Source organism: Triturus cristatus, chromosome 6, assembly GCF_964204655.1.
Source record: "Triturus cristatus chromosome 6, aTriCri1.1, whole genome shotgun sequence".
NCBI classification, from domain to species: domain Eukaryota; kingdom Metazoa; phylum Chordata; class Amphibia; order Caudata; family Salamandridae; genus Triturus; species Triturus cristatus.
Window position 1 is genome coordinate 667,808,663 of NC_140589.1, and position 14,894 is coordinate 667,823,556.

Genomic DNA, 14,894 nt, shown 5'->3' on the forward strand with positions numbered 1-14,894 from the left:
CAAGGCAGCACTGCTTGAAATTGGTTATGGATCCCTGTACTTTGTGAAGTGGATCCTTAATTAGTGCCATGAGCGGTGGTGACACCGGTTCCTTTTTTTCACATCTGCAGACGCAGACTACACAGCTGCTTCAATTTTACTTTGTATTTTGAAGTGGTTTTTTATGATTTTTTTTTTCTCTAATTTTTTTGATGCCAAAATGAGATGACAGTGTACATTTGTTTTTGCTTGAAGCCCAGCTCCACGTCTTGAAGACAGTTGTCTGTGGCGTACCATTTTGCCAATTAACCGTGGCGCCTGATGAAGTTTCACAGTGCTTCATTGTCTGATGTGTGCTACAAGATGCTCTCCAGTGTGATTAGAGTGAGAGAGTATGGGGAAGTCTAGGAAACCCCTGTGAAGTTGTCCTTCTGTACCTCTCTGGTGAGATGCACCACAAACATGAAAAATGAAATTGGTCTTCCTCCTTTTCATTCAAGAAAAAGGGAAGCTGAAAGAATGATCAGTCTATAATCTAATTCCCACCCATGAAGACAGCGTTGACATTGACAGAGACTTCACCCACTGAGCCGATTAAGGCACCGGTCTAGAAGCTGTCGATGTCGGAAGATATTATCCGAGTGGCAATGGAAAAAGCTTAGATGTACTTTAATGGTATTTCTTTGCAGGACAACTTCAAAATGCTCCGATTTTGCCCTGGTGAAGAATATTTTTGGCTCTACTCACACACTCTTACAGTTTCTGATAATGGTATGGTGTGGTGTGCGACCTCATCATGTAATAATACACTTAACCATTTTTAGGAGCATTAGATTTTGTTTGTTAAACCCTTTAGCTCAACCCTGGATACCTGTGGCTCTGAGCAGCAAGGCATACACAAAGGAACAAGTGTAAAGCATTTAAACAGCACAAAAAACAATTGGAGAAATCAACAAGACACTATAGATATCGACACCAATTTATACTGCGATTTTTATGTATTTTTCGACACAACAATAAAAAAGATCCACCGGAGGGTTCTATAGATATAGATTTTACAAGGTACACTAAATATGCACTTTTTACTCAACCATAAACAAGCATTGGCAAATTCAACGAATTTGACACCTAGAAACTTCTTGAGCAAAAACTTTGGCTAGTTTATATTGCGGTCAGTTAGTTACTTCAGGCTCTCAAATCTGAGAGGGAGCTAGTCAGGGTGACAAGCAAGGCCCTCTGAAGCAGTTACTTTGGTAGGGGAAACAGTCTTAAGTCAGTTCCAAGCACTATTATCTCTTTGCAGTGGTTTACAAAGAAGTGATCCTGATGCAAGGGATACAAGGTGCTGCAGATGCTCAAGGATGCTGTGGATTAAATGCTGTCAATGGGTGTCTTCCAGCAGCTAACCCTCGGTCCAAGGAGTTGGTGAGGCGGTCCTGGTAACTGGGTCAATGTCCCTCAAATTCCTCTTAATCTGGCAGAAGTTCAGTCGCCACTGGACTGACTACCAGTCACTCGTTATTGCAGTCACTGACAAATGCTTTCCTAAACGATAACCCGTCTTCTGGGTGACCAAGCTGCACTAAGGGTACTCTCTGATGTCCAGTAGACTCAGGTGCAACTTTGAGCTTCCGGTCCTGGTCTCTGATGCAGCACAGCTGAGGTTGGCAGCATTGTTAAGACTGTGGCTACCAACTTGGCCCAGAAGGCTTCTTCAGTTGTTGCGGTCCTGTGCTGCGAGCAGGAGTTCAACCAACTGACACTTGAAGTCTCATGCTTTGGCTGGGGCTGCATAGACCACTCCTCCAAGAGCTGGACAGTGCAAGCCACTAGTTTCTGCAGGTGTGAAGTCCAGTTCAGCCTCTCTTTTCTGGTTCCTCAGTGCTTCATGGAAGTCCTTTGCTTCTTCTTCCAGTCCAGTCAAGATCTGAGTTCTGGGTGCTCAGAAAGTGTCTTCAGGGTGTAGGGACGGTCAGTAGCCAATGGGCTAGTAGGTTCTCTCCCTCCTGATGACCACTTCCTGGGAAGTGTGCCATCTGGTTATCCCAGGATGTATGTTTCTGTCCACTTGGCAGAACCCCTCTTTTGATGCCCAGAGCTCCCTAGACTAACCCAGGCGTGTGGCTCCCAAGGGGATTTATGCGCCTTGAAGACCAGTTTTACAACAGTCCCTGGAGTGACTCTCTAACTTAAATGCCCGGGCTACCCCGGGTCCCATATACTATGGGATTGAAAGTATGTTAACCTATATTGATTGGGTATTGCCAATGTAACACACATTTTGGGTTCAGGGCTCTGGCACTGTGGTTAGCTGGTCTCAGTGCACCCCGAGTCGAAAAATCCTCAGCATGAGTCCAAAAATCTCTGGGGGTTGACCATACAAAGGAGGCCTTTTCTTACAGGACTATAACCACAAGGAGGAAGCTGATTCTATGGCTTATAGCCTCCTTAGCAATATTAATGTGATATTGACTTTTATCTTTACTTAATAAATGTGAGTGGCAAGGATTCCTTACCAAAATGGGGATATCCCTTACCCTTTTGGCCTCTTATCAGAGGAATGGACCTTGCTGTCTGCGAAGGGGACTTTGATGTTATGACCGAGGCATTGTAACTGTTTTTGAATCCACCAGTCCACAGACTGATTGCCAGGAATCATAGACCTGCTCTGTGTTTTCCCCACTTTTTGTCCTTTTGCCAGTTACCAGAAAGTCTGCTTGTACAAACATCTTCCTCTAAGCAACATTTAAATGCCTTTCACACAGTGCCTTCTGATGGAGGGTCGAAGAAACTTGGTTCTATGGACAGAAACGTCTTTGCTTCTGGGAACCTTGCCTTCTACACTGGTAGTGCCACCTATCATTTTTATTGAAATGTTCATGCTTTGTGGGAATTGGAAAAAGTTTATAGTGATCAATTTCCCAGAGCAACTGATGGATTGGCTGTATCTAAGCAGATCTTGAAGAGCTCTCACCAGCGCGCGGTCCATGGGCATAGATGTCCTGCTACACCTGCCCACTTGAATACATTCCACTGGCTCTTCTGGTGCTGTGAAAGCTTCAGTCACGGACATGCTCTTTGATGACGAGCGTCTGATAGGCGAGGAAGCTGACTGATACCTGGAGTGCTTCAAAAACAGTAGAGCTAAAGTTTATGTTCTGGGCTTAGCCACCCACCATCAATATCAGGTGTTTTGTGTCTATTCCAGGATGGTGAAGTCCAGGCAGAGACAATATTCTCAGTCTCTCCGGATACCCCATGACTATACTGCTCATTTTTGCTTTGATGGCTGTAGTGAATGAAGCCAACAGTAGCAGATGTCACCACCATCGTCATGGATATGATTTCGGGGCCACTATATCTGCACCACTCCACGTGCTGATGTCAGTTCCTTTCTTTCTGACTGCTTTTGTGGATCCCGGAGCGTATCGATCCCTGTAACTCTTTGCTGAGGCTTTTCCCTCAAATCTTCTGTAGGTGTGCAATGTCAACCCATAAAACTACAGGGTCATGACCATCACTGACAGATGTCTGTATCTGGTGTTTTGACCTCAAACACGACTGTGTTGTGTCAGTGCATCGCAAAGATGAACAAGACCATCTGCGGCCTCGAGGCCAGGATGCACTCCCACTCCTGAGGCGGTTTCTGTGACAGGTCATTTTTGAGGTAGCCGGACTCGGATAACTCAAGAAAGCTCCAAAGAAGCATAAAAAATGAAAACATGGTTCTCCAGTATTGTGGTGTCTTTCATAGATTCACATGCTTGAATCATTCCCCTTTGTCGAAGTGTGAGTCCCACGGTACATAAAATAGCAATATATATACATATACGTAGTATAACAGTAGCATAGCAAAAAAATTCCATAGGAAGTATTGTAACATAGCGATCAATAGGAAAAAACTTTTCACTTTATTAGCTCGTCCAAATCATTAGATATAGACTGTGAGGCCTAAGTCCTCTTCTACCTCTCTCTCCTCGTCGACGAAAAAGAAGAAACTTTCTTCAATGGACGCTTCTTCATTGACAGGATACACCAAAGATCTATTGGTTCCGTCGACGCCTGCCTCGTCGACGGTTGCTTCGTCGACGATAGTGAAGCCTGGAGGAACAAGTATGTCTTTCGTCGATGGCTGCAGCTTCATCGGCGAAATCTCTTTTATCACCTCCAGGTTTGATGCCTCTAGTGCAGGGGTCTCCAACCTTTTGTGTAGTGAGAGCTACTTCTGGTTAGTGAAAATCGTCGTGAGCTACTAACCGCCAAGCAACTCGCGCATTTTTCCGAGAGACCTCCCAGGCCCAGTTTCATTGACGTTAAGCCTAATTTCTTCAGAGCCCATACCGTGGTTTGAACATAATACTTGACTAGGCATCAGTTTGTGTGCCAGTGCAGGGAAAGGAATGCATCATATAATGTTAAATACAGCGCATTCCTGCCCTTTACCTTAGCGCAGCAAGGTGGCTTGCTGCCCTATGTGAAAGTTTGCTAAATATGCCCACCAGAATACGGTACTATAGCGCTAAACAGCACCATGAGAACTGTCACAGGACTCATGACGTATGCATTCAGGATCTCGCCATTCACTCTTTAGTGTTGTGTTTCCAGCCCACAATACACAAGCATCAGTCTTCTCCCACACATGTACAGCCAGCATAAACTGTCCACTCTCACCAGGACTGGACTGGACCAGACATAGCTCGTCTTAAAAAGAATCACCACATAGAATTCACTGCCTCTGCTTGACTCAATGGGGTTTCCTGAGCTGTCGTCTTGCGCAGCCTTTTATATTTTTAAAAACAATTAAAATAATGTTCAGTTTTGGAAAACAAGATCTGCTGCTTAATATTGAGCAACTGACCATCTTGTTTTCTCCTTGAGTCTGACACTGTTGAGGATTGATTGTCCGGCTTCTTGAGAAGTAAAAACAAAATATGCAGGTATATTAGTGGCATGGTAGGGCGGGAGCTGTTGAGGCTGGAATGTAACCCCAAAGTGATGGAATTGGGTCAAACTACTAAAGAAAGCTGTACTGACTGTTTTAACATTTCATATATTTGCTCTTTAAAATGCCAGAAAAGGTGATTAGCTCAGAATCAAGTATTTATGATGAAATTACCCCAGGTTTAAATTCGCAAAGAGGTCAGCAATTGAGCCACTCCACATGTCACTTCCGCACATATAACACACTTGACTACAACTACACTACATCCACTCCTGCTGGGTAACTGCATAAAAACACGTATAGAGAAAACAAAGGATTTTGTGGATATTTCTGTGCTGCACTTTGGTTTGTTCACTAGTGTAAGTCAAACACCCAGCAGAATATAAGACGGACATTTGTGGGTTACAACTGTTGATCTCAGCAAGGCACATAGAGCGTGTTTAAGTGGAGAAAAACACTTCCTTTTCTGTTTTTGTTACCAGCTACCAGCATGTTTCAGTACTTGCTTTTACCATTTATGTTTGCACCCACTTTACTGTCCTCAAAAGATGTCATGCCGAGTTGGCCCTACCAACCTTCAAACCAGTTTCTAAAAGACAAGCCCTTCCTGACAATTTTCGTCCTCTGATTTTCCCAATCGGTAGGTAGCCCATTTGCTGCAGGGAGAGTGAAGCTGACCCAGCCACCACCTCCCCGTCAGGTCCATGCCACTCCCAAGCCATGCTCCTCTCTATGAGCTCTCGAATCAAACACTTGACTTGACGGACCTCTGAGCTCTGCTCGAATGAATTCACCGCGAATCTGAGAGGAAAGGGCGGGCAACCTTTGTTAGTTAGAGTCCCTAAATAAGAGTTCGTACTTCAGCGTTACCAAATCTGATTGTGAGTTGTCACTCCTACCCCCTCCCCACACACGCTCCCTGACCCGATAATAACTTTTGTAATTCACTTCTTACTTACATTTGTTTTGGTGTTAATTGTAACCCGGCACTAAATTTTACTCCAAGCCGCTATATTTATTATTAGCTGTTTTATTCGAATTTAGCAACATCTTTAATTTCTCCTGGCCTAACATGTCCGTTTGAAAGCAATCACTTCACCAATATGCATTCTAAATCAGGCCTGCTCGAAATGAACGAGGGGTTGATGGCCGAGGTTGGAGGGGGGTCAGGGGGAGTTAAAGTGGAGGCAGTTCATGAAGAAGTGATTTAATTTACACATAAATTCAACTTTCGCTGTTAAAAGTGCATCACAGTTCGTTTTCTTTCATCCTGTTCCCAGTTTACAGCCAGGCTCAGGAGATGATAATACCGGAATAGAGGGCTAAAAAACTGCTGTCCCCAGGGAGATAGAGGGGAGGGGAAGCCGGAGGAAGTAGCAGAATAAGAAGTGGAAAGCGCTGAGAATGGGGCCATCACAGATCATTAACAGCTTTTTGTGAAAAAACGGCCGCACCTGCATATTCAAACGTTTTGTGATTTTTGCGTGCCGTCCAGTGTAATTATGAAATTAAACTAGACTTCAGAATTGTTCTGGGTGCGCTCCCACCCCAGCTTACCTGTTGCTTTGGTGAAGGAAAGGTGGCAGGCTGTACAGCTGAAAGGGCAGATGGCGCGGGTCCCGGCAGTTCAGTACAGCTTGCACGACCGGCAAACAGCTGCTCTGCCCTGCCACACCTAATGCAGCTCCGCACTTGTGACTCATACAATGAGCGCGGTGCCCGTGAGGTAAAAGCAGGGGGCACATAGACACCTGGTCACGAGGTACAAGAAGACGCTGATCTGCGATGGAAGGAGAGGCACGTCATCCTCTTCGGCCCAGCCTGCCCCGCCCCAGCTAAGTTCAAACCAATCTGAGCAGCTGGTTTGGGTGAGGGCGGGCAACAGACCTGCAAACAGCCTAAAAAGCCCAAACAACACTAAAGGGCTACTTAATTCAGCCACAAGCTACTCACAGGGTCTCGGTGAGCTACCGGTAGCTCGCGATCGACCGGTTGGAGACCCCTGCTCTAGTGCCTCTGAAGCCTTCAGCAGCTCTTTTGCCACCTTCAGAACCAAGGAAGGTTTCTTTACTTCAATGTCGACTGTCTTCAATGGACGTTTTATTGCCAATACAAGCTTCTCCTAATCTTCCAGTGCAACTGTTTGATTATGGAGCGGATGAGGAGGATTCAGAGGAGGATGATAGGTTTCGAGCTGCTCATAGTCCTTCAGAGCTCCTCATTAAGTGCCAGGACATAGATGATGAACAAGAGTATGACTATTACTCAGAGCCAAATATTCAATCACAGTCTGATAATCCGGCTGCACAGATGCCTTTGTCACACATTTCCAACTTGCAACATATGCTAGATGACTACTACCGCTGCTTTCCTACTTCGGAGCCAGCTTCTTCGATCCCTCAGACGCCTATTCCTCCTCCATCAATCATTGGGCCGCCCCCTCCTGCTTCTCCGGTGGCATTGACTGCTCAAAATATAGAGGACACACATACAACTGATGAGGACAGAGAAGAAGGGGTGTTAGATGATAGATCCCTACTTACTGAGTGGGACAATTAACAAATCCAGACTCCGTCGCCTACTACTCCTACTCCTGTTGACTCCACCTGTGGATATAGGTGGATTTCATGTCCTCATGGACAGAGCGGCCAAGAGATTTCATCTCCCTATGGTCTCAAAAGGATTGTTTTTTATACAATTTCAAAAGTCGGCCACAGAAACAGGTTCGGGCTATACCTATAATTGATTTAATCTGGCAGGAAGGTTTGAAAGTCATGAAGACCCCTGCCTCCATTCCTGCATTTCTTCCGCACTTGGATAAAAAGTACAAGGCACCACACAATTCAACGGCCTGTTTAATTGGTCAACAAAAGCCGGATTCGGTTATTTCTCAGGCGGCTCAACGTCGTGCCAGGAATCCTTCCTCTCCTTTGTCGGCTCCTCCTGATCGAGAGGGCAGACGCCTTGATGCCATTGGGAAAAATAATTCCACCATAGCGGCAACTACTATCCGGGCAGTTCATTGCCTTGCCATTCTAGGCCACTATGATAGGCAAATGTGGTCGGACATTTCTCCTTTTATCGACATGTTGTCTGAAGACTCTAAAACCGAAGCTTTAAAGATTCTCCAGGAGGGTGAGAGGATCTCTGCCGAGATCATGGACTGCGCAGTGGACGTCTCTTCCACAGTTTTCGCCAACTGGCAGGAGCAGCTGTCCTCTGAAGGCAGGGCTGGTTAAGAGCTACTTCATTTCGCCAAGAAGTGCAAAGATTATCGATATGCCTTTTGATGGCGAATCACTTTTCAGGCAGCACATAGACGACTCCCTCCAAGCAATTAAAAAAGATACTGACACCGCACGTGCTCTTTGCACTTTACAATTTAAGCAACAGCCTTTTCGTGGTGCGAGGGGTCCTGGTTCCTCCTATTCCTTTTGAGGAGGCTACAATCAGAACAGGCAGTACCCATCTTATCAGGGACAACAACATTACTCTTCCTCACAGCAACAGCAGACGTATCGTCAACCACCAGCTGCCTCTTATAACAGTACAGAGGAAAAACTTCCTACAGAGGCAGAGATTAAAAAAAAAAAAAAAAAGCAGTGGCAGCCGCTACCTGCCGACCACTCAACTGAGCAACTCAGCCAAAGTTGGAGGACGAATCTCCCATTTCTTCTCAAACTGGTCCGCCATCACTACAGATGTTTTGGACATAGTGTCCGGAGGACACGCCCTAGAATTTGTAAAATTTCCCCCAAATTCTCCTCCCAGAGGTGGTCCTCCTGCCCATCTGAAAGAACTCTTATGCCAAATCAGTCATGTTACAAAAAGGAGCGATCGAATTGGTTCCAAACTTCCTCATCAAGAATAAATTGGGGGATTGGCGCCCCATCCTGGACCTTCGTTCCCTCAACAAGTTCCTCAAAAAGCAATCATTTCGGATGTTGTCTCTCCAAGGAGTACTTCAATTTATATCTCAAAGAGATTACATGACAATACTGGACCTTCAAGATGCCTATTTGCAAGTACCCATCCTACCCAGACACAGAAAATTCATGCGCTTCAGAGTGGCTGGCAGAGACTTCAATTCAAAGTCCTTCCCTTCGGCCTTCGCTCTGTGCCCCGAGCGGTCACCAAGGTTTTGGCACCGGTGGCGGCACACCTTCGTCAAGCGGGCATCCAAATATGTCCCCATCTCGACGACTGCCTTATAAAGGCGCAGTCGTTTACAGTTGCAACGAGACACACTCAAATATGCCGGTCTCTGTTTGTCACTGGGCCTGTCCATAAATCTGGAGAAGTAGCACTTCACCCCCTCTCAAGTTCGGACTTTCTTGGGAGCCATGATAAATACTCAGACGGCAAAGGCGTATGTATCAAACGAAAGGCAACAACGAATTTTCAAACTAGCATCTCTTCTACGGGCAATAAAGTCCGTCTGGGAATGCTATCTTCCTGCATCCCTCTAATTCCCAACTGTCGTCTCAAAATGAGGCCCTTACAGGAGGAAATCGACAAAAAATGGCAACAGGTCTCCGGGTCTTTTAACGATGTAATTGTCCACATCTCAATGCCCAATGCATTGCTATGGTGGACTCGCAGGACAAACATCTCAGCAGGCCGCTCCTTTGTAGCGGACAAACCAAGTTTCATCCTTACAACAGACGCTTTCCTCGAGGGATGGGGGGTGCATCTTCAGGGTCTCACAGTCAAGGGAAAATGGGATGCTCAGCAACGAACTTGGCACATAAACCTTTTGTAACTACTGGCGATATTCCTGGCGCTAAAATCTTTTTGCACCCTTCTTCAAGGAGCTTCAGTGTTGATCCGGACGACCAACACGACAAGCATGCATTATGTGAACAAACAAGGATGCACAAGGTCCACCTTGCTGTCCCTACCAGCCCAGCATATTTGGAAACTGGGCGATTCAATATCAAATGACTTTAACAGCAGTTCATATTCCCGGAGTGTCCAACATTCTAGCGGACTCCCTGAGTAGGTCAATATCGTCCAACCATGAGTGGGAACTTCATCAACCAACGCTGGACAACATTTTTCAGCTGTGTGGACGGCCCAATCTGGATTTATTTGCGACCGGTCGGAACCGCAAATGGCTGTTTTATGCAAGCTGGCTTCCCCAACCAGGGTCGTACGGGAATGCCTTTTTGATGAACTGGTCAAAAATGTATGCTTGCGCTTTTCCGCCGATTCCTCTTGTCCCAAGGGTGCTTTGGAAAATGCAGAGGGAGCCAAGTCGCATTCTTCTCACAGCCTCCAGATGGCCTCGCCAGATTTGGTTTTCAGAGCTGCTCCTTCTGTCAGAGGGCGATCCGATTGTGCTTCGTCCAATTCCGGATCTTCTGACGACGGACCAAGGGCAAATCTGCCATCCGGATCCAGCATTTCTGAAATTGGCGGTTTGGCGCCTGAACACTATGAGTTTGCCAACTTAGTGATTGCTTCGGACTGCAGGGAGGTCCTAGCAGGGCACCTTCCACTATCAAGACCTACAAACTTAAGTGGAAAAGGGTTTGCCTTTGGTGTGAAACCTCAAATGTACACCCGGTTTATTCTATGCCAGAGCAACTTTTGCCTTTTTTTCTTGAAATTGGCAAAATCTGGGCTAACTCACGCTACCCTTAAGGTTTTTCTGGCTGCAATTTCCAGGTTCCGACAGGATGGTTCCAACTCTCTCTTTATTCTTCCAGAATAATACAACAATTCTTCCAAGTGTTTATTTCGGATGTTCCCACCAATTCAACGTCCACCTGTGTCTTGGCATTTAAAAGTTGTGTTGGCTCAACTCGTGAAGTCCCCATTCAAGCCCATTCATAGGGCTGATCTCAAGTTTATCTCTTGGAAGACTTCATTGCTTCTGGCTCTCACTTCTGCTCGATGAGTCAGCGACATACAGGCTTTTACTATTAAACCACCTTTTCTTCAGTTCACCAGAGAATCAGTGGTTCTCTGCACTAACCTGGCATTTATCCCAAAAGTGCCTTCTGATTCCCACTTAAATGAGCTGGTCATTTTAAAGACTTTTTTCCCTAATCCACAGTCGCGGGCGGAAAAGACTTTACACTCTTTAGATGTTAAAAGGTGTTTAAAATGTTAGCTTCAAAAGACAGCCAGTGTTCGAAGAACCGATCAACTATTTGTTGCTTACGGCATGATGCGTAAAGGACATCCAGTAACCAAACAGATTTTCACTCGATGGATATCTAGTACAATTTCCTTTTGTCATCATCAAGCGGGAAAGATACTTCAAATATCAGTCAAGGCAAGTCTCCTCTTCGGCTGCACTTTTTGCTGGTGTGCCTCTTCACCAAATTTGACGAGCTGCAACATGGTCCAGCAGACACACCTTTACCAAGCATTACTGTCTGGAGGCTGCAGACAATGCAGACACAGCCGTGGGGCAAGCAGTGCTACGTAATCTTTTTAAATATGGCGAGCCTCTGTTTCTTCCCTCATCCTACACAGAATGTATATTTATATATAAATATATTTTTTTATGTATATATACATACACAGATTTATATATGTATTTGGGTATATATTTATATATTACCATGATGGTATATAGCTTGCTATGTACAATTCTGGATTTACTGCCATCTACTCTGATTCAAGCATGTGAATCTATGAAAGACACTCCAATACTGGAGAAGAACATAAGTTACTTACCTGTAAACTGTGGTTCTCCAGTATTGGTGTCTTTCATAGATTCACAAGCGAATCACCCACCTCCCCTCACAGGCTCCTCTCGTTACTTGACTCTTATGTCACTCTCGTGCTTGAAAATCTAAGGGACTGAGCCTCTGGGGAGAAGGTTCTAGAGGGTGCTGACGCCTGATTAGCTGGAGTTTGGACTATATCTAATGACTTGGACGAGCTAATAAAGTGACACATTTTTTTCCTATTGATTGCTATGTTACAATACTTCCTATGGATTTTTTTTAGCTATGCTATTGTTATACTATGTATATATATATGTATATATATTGCTATTTTATGTACCGTGGGACTCCCACTTTGACGGGGAATGATTCAAGCATGTGAATCTATGAAAGACACCAATACTGGAGAACCACAATTTACGGGTTCGTAACTTATGTTCGTCTCCTTTATTCTGCCACTCCTACCACTTGGAGTTGTGTGATGCCCCAGGCCCCTCTAGAACACAGAGTAGTGCCCCCCTCCCCATTCAGAACAGAATTCAATGCTACTCCCTCTTCAGTTCTGTTGCAAATGGACAGTGATGCTGCAGGAACTGAATGTGGCCATGGACTATATTTTCAGTGCTACACCATATCCCTCTGGAGCACTTACGGACACCACGGATCCAAGGGGTCTCCAGATGGTCTACAATTGGCTTATCTGCCCTTGACACTGACTGCACACTTCACCCTCACCTTGATGCTATGTTTGAGACTTTGGCTCTGGTGCAAATCTGGGATACACTCTGTCCACAGTTCCATGATCGGGACTGTGCCAGACGTTGCATTTGGATCCATGACCAATGCCAGCAGCACGTGTATTGATCCCGGTGTCACCAACTCCAGAAGGGTTGCAGATTGTGTGTCAGATGCACATACCCACACATCTGAAAGAAACACGTTAGATTCCTCACCTTAGAATATCCCCAGGCGTCAGACTGGATCCGGAAGATTTTTCGTCAGCAATACCCCTTGCGCGTCGCTAGGCGTCGTCTGCGGCTCCGCGTCGGCGTCGTGCGCCGGAATGACGTCGTCGGAGTACTTAGACGCCGCCCTCGCGCGCTGACGTCAGTTCTTCTTTTTTCCGCGCCAGTAAGCGCAGATCCGGGAGAGCTACCCCTTTAGTCATTTTTTGACTAACTTTTTCGATCCTTTTTGATCTTGTCTCCACTTCGGTGCCGGTAGGATGCCTGGTTTTAAAGCCTGTGCTGACTGTAGCCGCTTGATGTCGGTTACGGACCATCACCGCCGGTGCCTTTACTGCTTGGGCCTCGACCACGACGCGGAGTCGTGTTCGGACTGCAAGGCCCTGACCTCGAAGGCTAGACGGGAGCGGTCCCGTAAGCTTCTCGAGATTCACCACTCGGCTCCGCGCCCCTCTCGATCCCAGTCCAGGAGGAGGTCCAAGGATCGGTCGCGGAGCCGACGTCCTCATCGGTCGTCGGGATCCAAGTCTTCGGGTAAGTCGAAGCACTCCAAGAAGTCCAAGAGGCGACACCGCTCTTAGGACTCCCCTCGCCGTTCGCGCGACTCGGCCGAGGGTCAGGGTGGTTCCACCCCCGCGGCTCCGGCAGAGCCGCAGGCGCCGCGCAAGTCCCCATACCCACCGGTCCCTGGGACTGACGCGACGCCGGCGGAAGTCAGTGCCTTCCTCTCGGCCATGAGGAGCCTGGCTCCGCCGTCGACGCCCACTGGCGCGCCTTCGGGCCCCGCGGACCCGACTGGGCAACCTTGCTTGCCGTTGGCTCCGGCCCCGGCGCCGTTGACGGCTCCGGCCTCGACGCCGCAAGCGCCCGAGGGACCCGTTCCCGAGTCCCCGCCGACGCCGGTCGACCTCGTCACGCCTCCTCCGCCGGCGTCGACACCGGTACCACCTCCGACGCCGACTCCGCTCGGCGTCAAGCCCCGGTTCAGCCCCGGTCCGGGCCCGGCGCCGATACGGCGTCTATGGACGCCGCGTTCGGCGCCGCTGGAGACACATTTTGTCTATCGCCCGGCTCCGATCCTTCCTCCTGTATACCAGGAATCTGATGATGGGGACAACTGGGAGGGATCCGAGGATCCTATGGCCGTTCAGGCTCAACTGTCACAGGACTGGTCCGATGAACTGGGGGAGGCCAGTGGCCTGGATACCTCTCCAGACACTGGATTCATCTCTCCTCCGACTGTGGCTTCGGAGGAGGGTGCTGCTTTCTCTGTGGTGCTGCGCAAGGCGGCCGCAGCCCTTGCACTCGAGCTACCTGCCGTGGCTGTGAGGACGAACGTCCTCACTGAGGTGCTTCAGTCTGCAGCAAGCTCCACTGAGCCTCTGCTGCCATTCAATGAGGCCCTCACTGACGTTCTGCAGGGCACCTGGTCCAAGCCCTCCACAGTTCCTCCTGTGGACAGGAACGGCGCCACCGCCCTGCTCCGGGCGACCCCAGTTTTCTGTCCCAACACCCTACCCCCGAGAGTCTGGTTATCCAGGACTCTACCTCCCAATCCTCCTTCCCGACCGCTCTGCCGGACCGGGATTCCAAGAGGCTGGAACAGTTTGGCAAAAAGCTGTTCTCCTCCCTTAGTTTGGGCCTGCGGTCTTTGAACACCGCCTGTCTCTTGGACCGTTATTCCCACTCTCTGTGGGATGCGGTGGAGGACGTGCTGCCCGTGTGTCCGGAGGAGGTCCAGACACGACTTACCCAGGCTCTGGCCGATGGGAGGGATGCAGCGCGACATGCTATCCGATGTGGGCTTGACACTACGGACTCGCTGGGTAGGGCGATTTCTACCTCAGTGGCGCTTAGACGTCACGCCTGGCTGCGGTCCACGTCCTTTTCGGGCGATGTCCAGAGCACCCTCATGGACATGCCCTTTGATGGCACTCGCCTTTTCGGCGAGAAAGCGGACAGTGCGCTGAATCGCTTTAAGGACTCCCGGGCTACGGCCAAGTCCTTGGGCCTCTCGGCCCCGCGGTCGCAAACTTCCGCTTTTCGCCCCTTTCGTGGCCAAGGAAGGGGTGCCTCCTCACGTACGCCTAGCCACCAGCCGCAGAACCAACCTGCGCGCGGTCGCGGACGTGGTTTCCGCCGAGGCGGTTCTGGAGGACGCCGAGGTCAGCCCACATCCACCCCGGCAGCATCCGCCTCAAAGCCTTCCTAGTCCGAGCTTTCAGGCCCATTCCACGCCAGTGGGCGGCAGAGTTCGCCATCACCTGCTCCACTGGCGGTCCATCACATCGGACAGGTGGGTGCTGCAAATCGTCCGAAGGGGCT

The 14,894-nt window shown here is 48.2% G+C and overlaps 1 protein-coding gene across 1 annotated transcript in view; it reads left to right on the top strand.

The window, feature by feature from the left end:
* The window catches only part of MDN1 (midasin AAA ATPase 1), a 2,002,810-nt gene that overhangs the window by 1,168,766 nt on the left and 819,150 nt on the right, over positions 1 to 14,894 (top strand). The gene's annotated exons all lie outside the window — the stretch shown is intronic.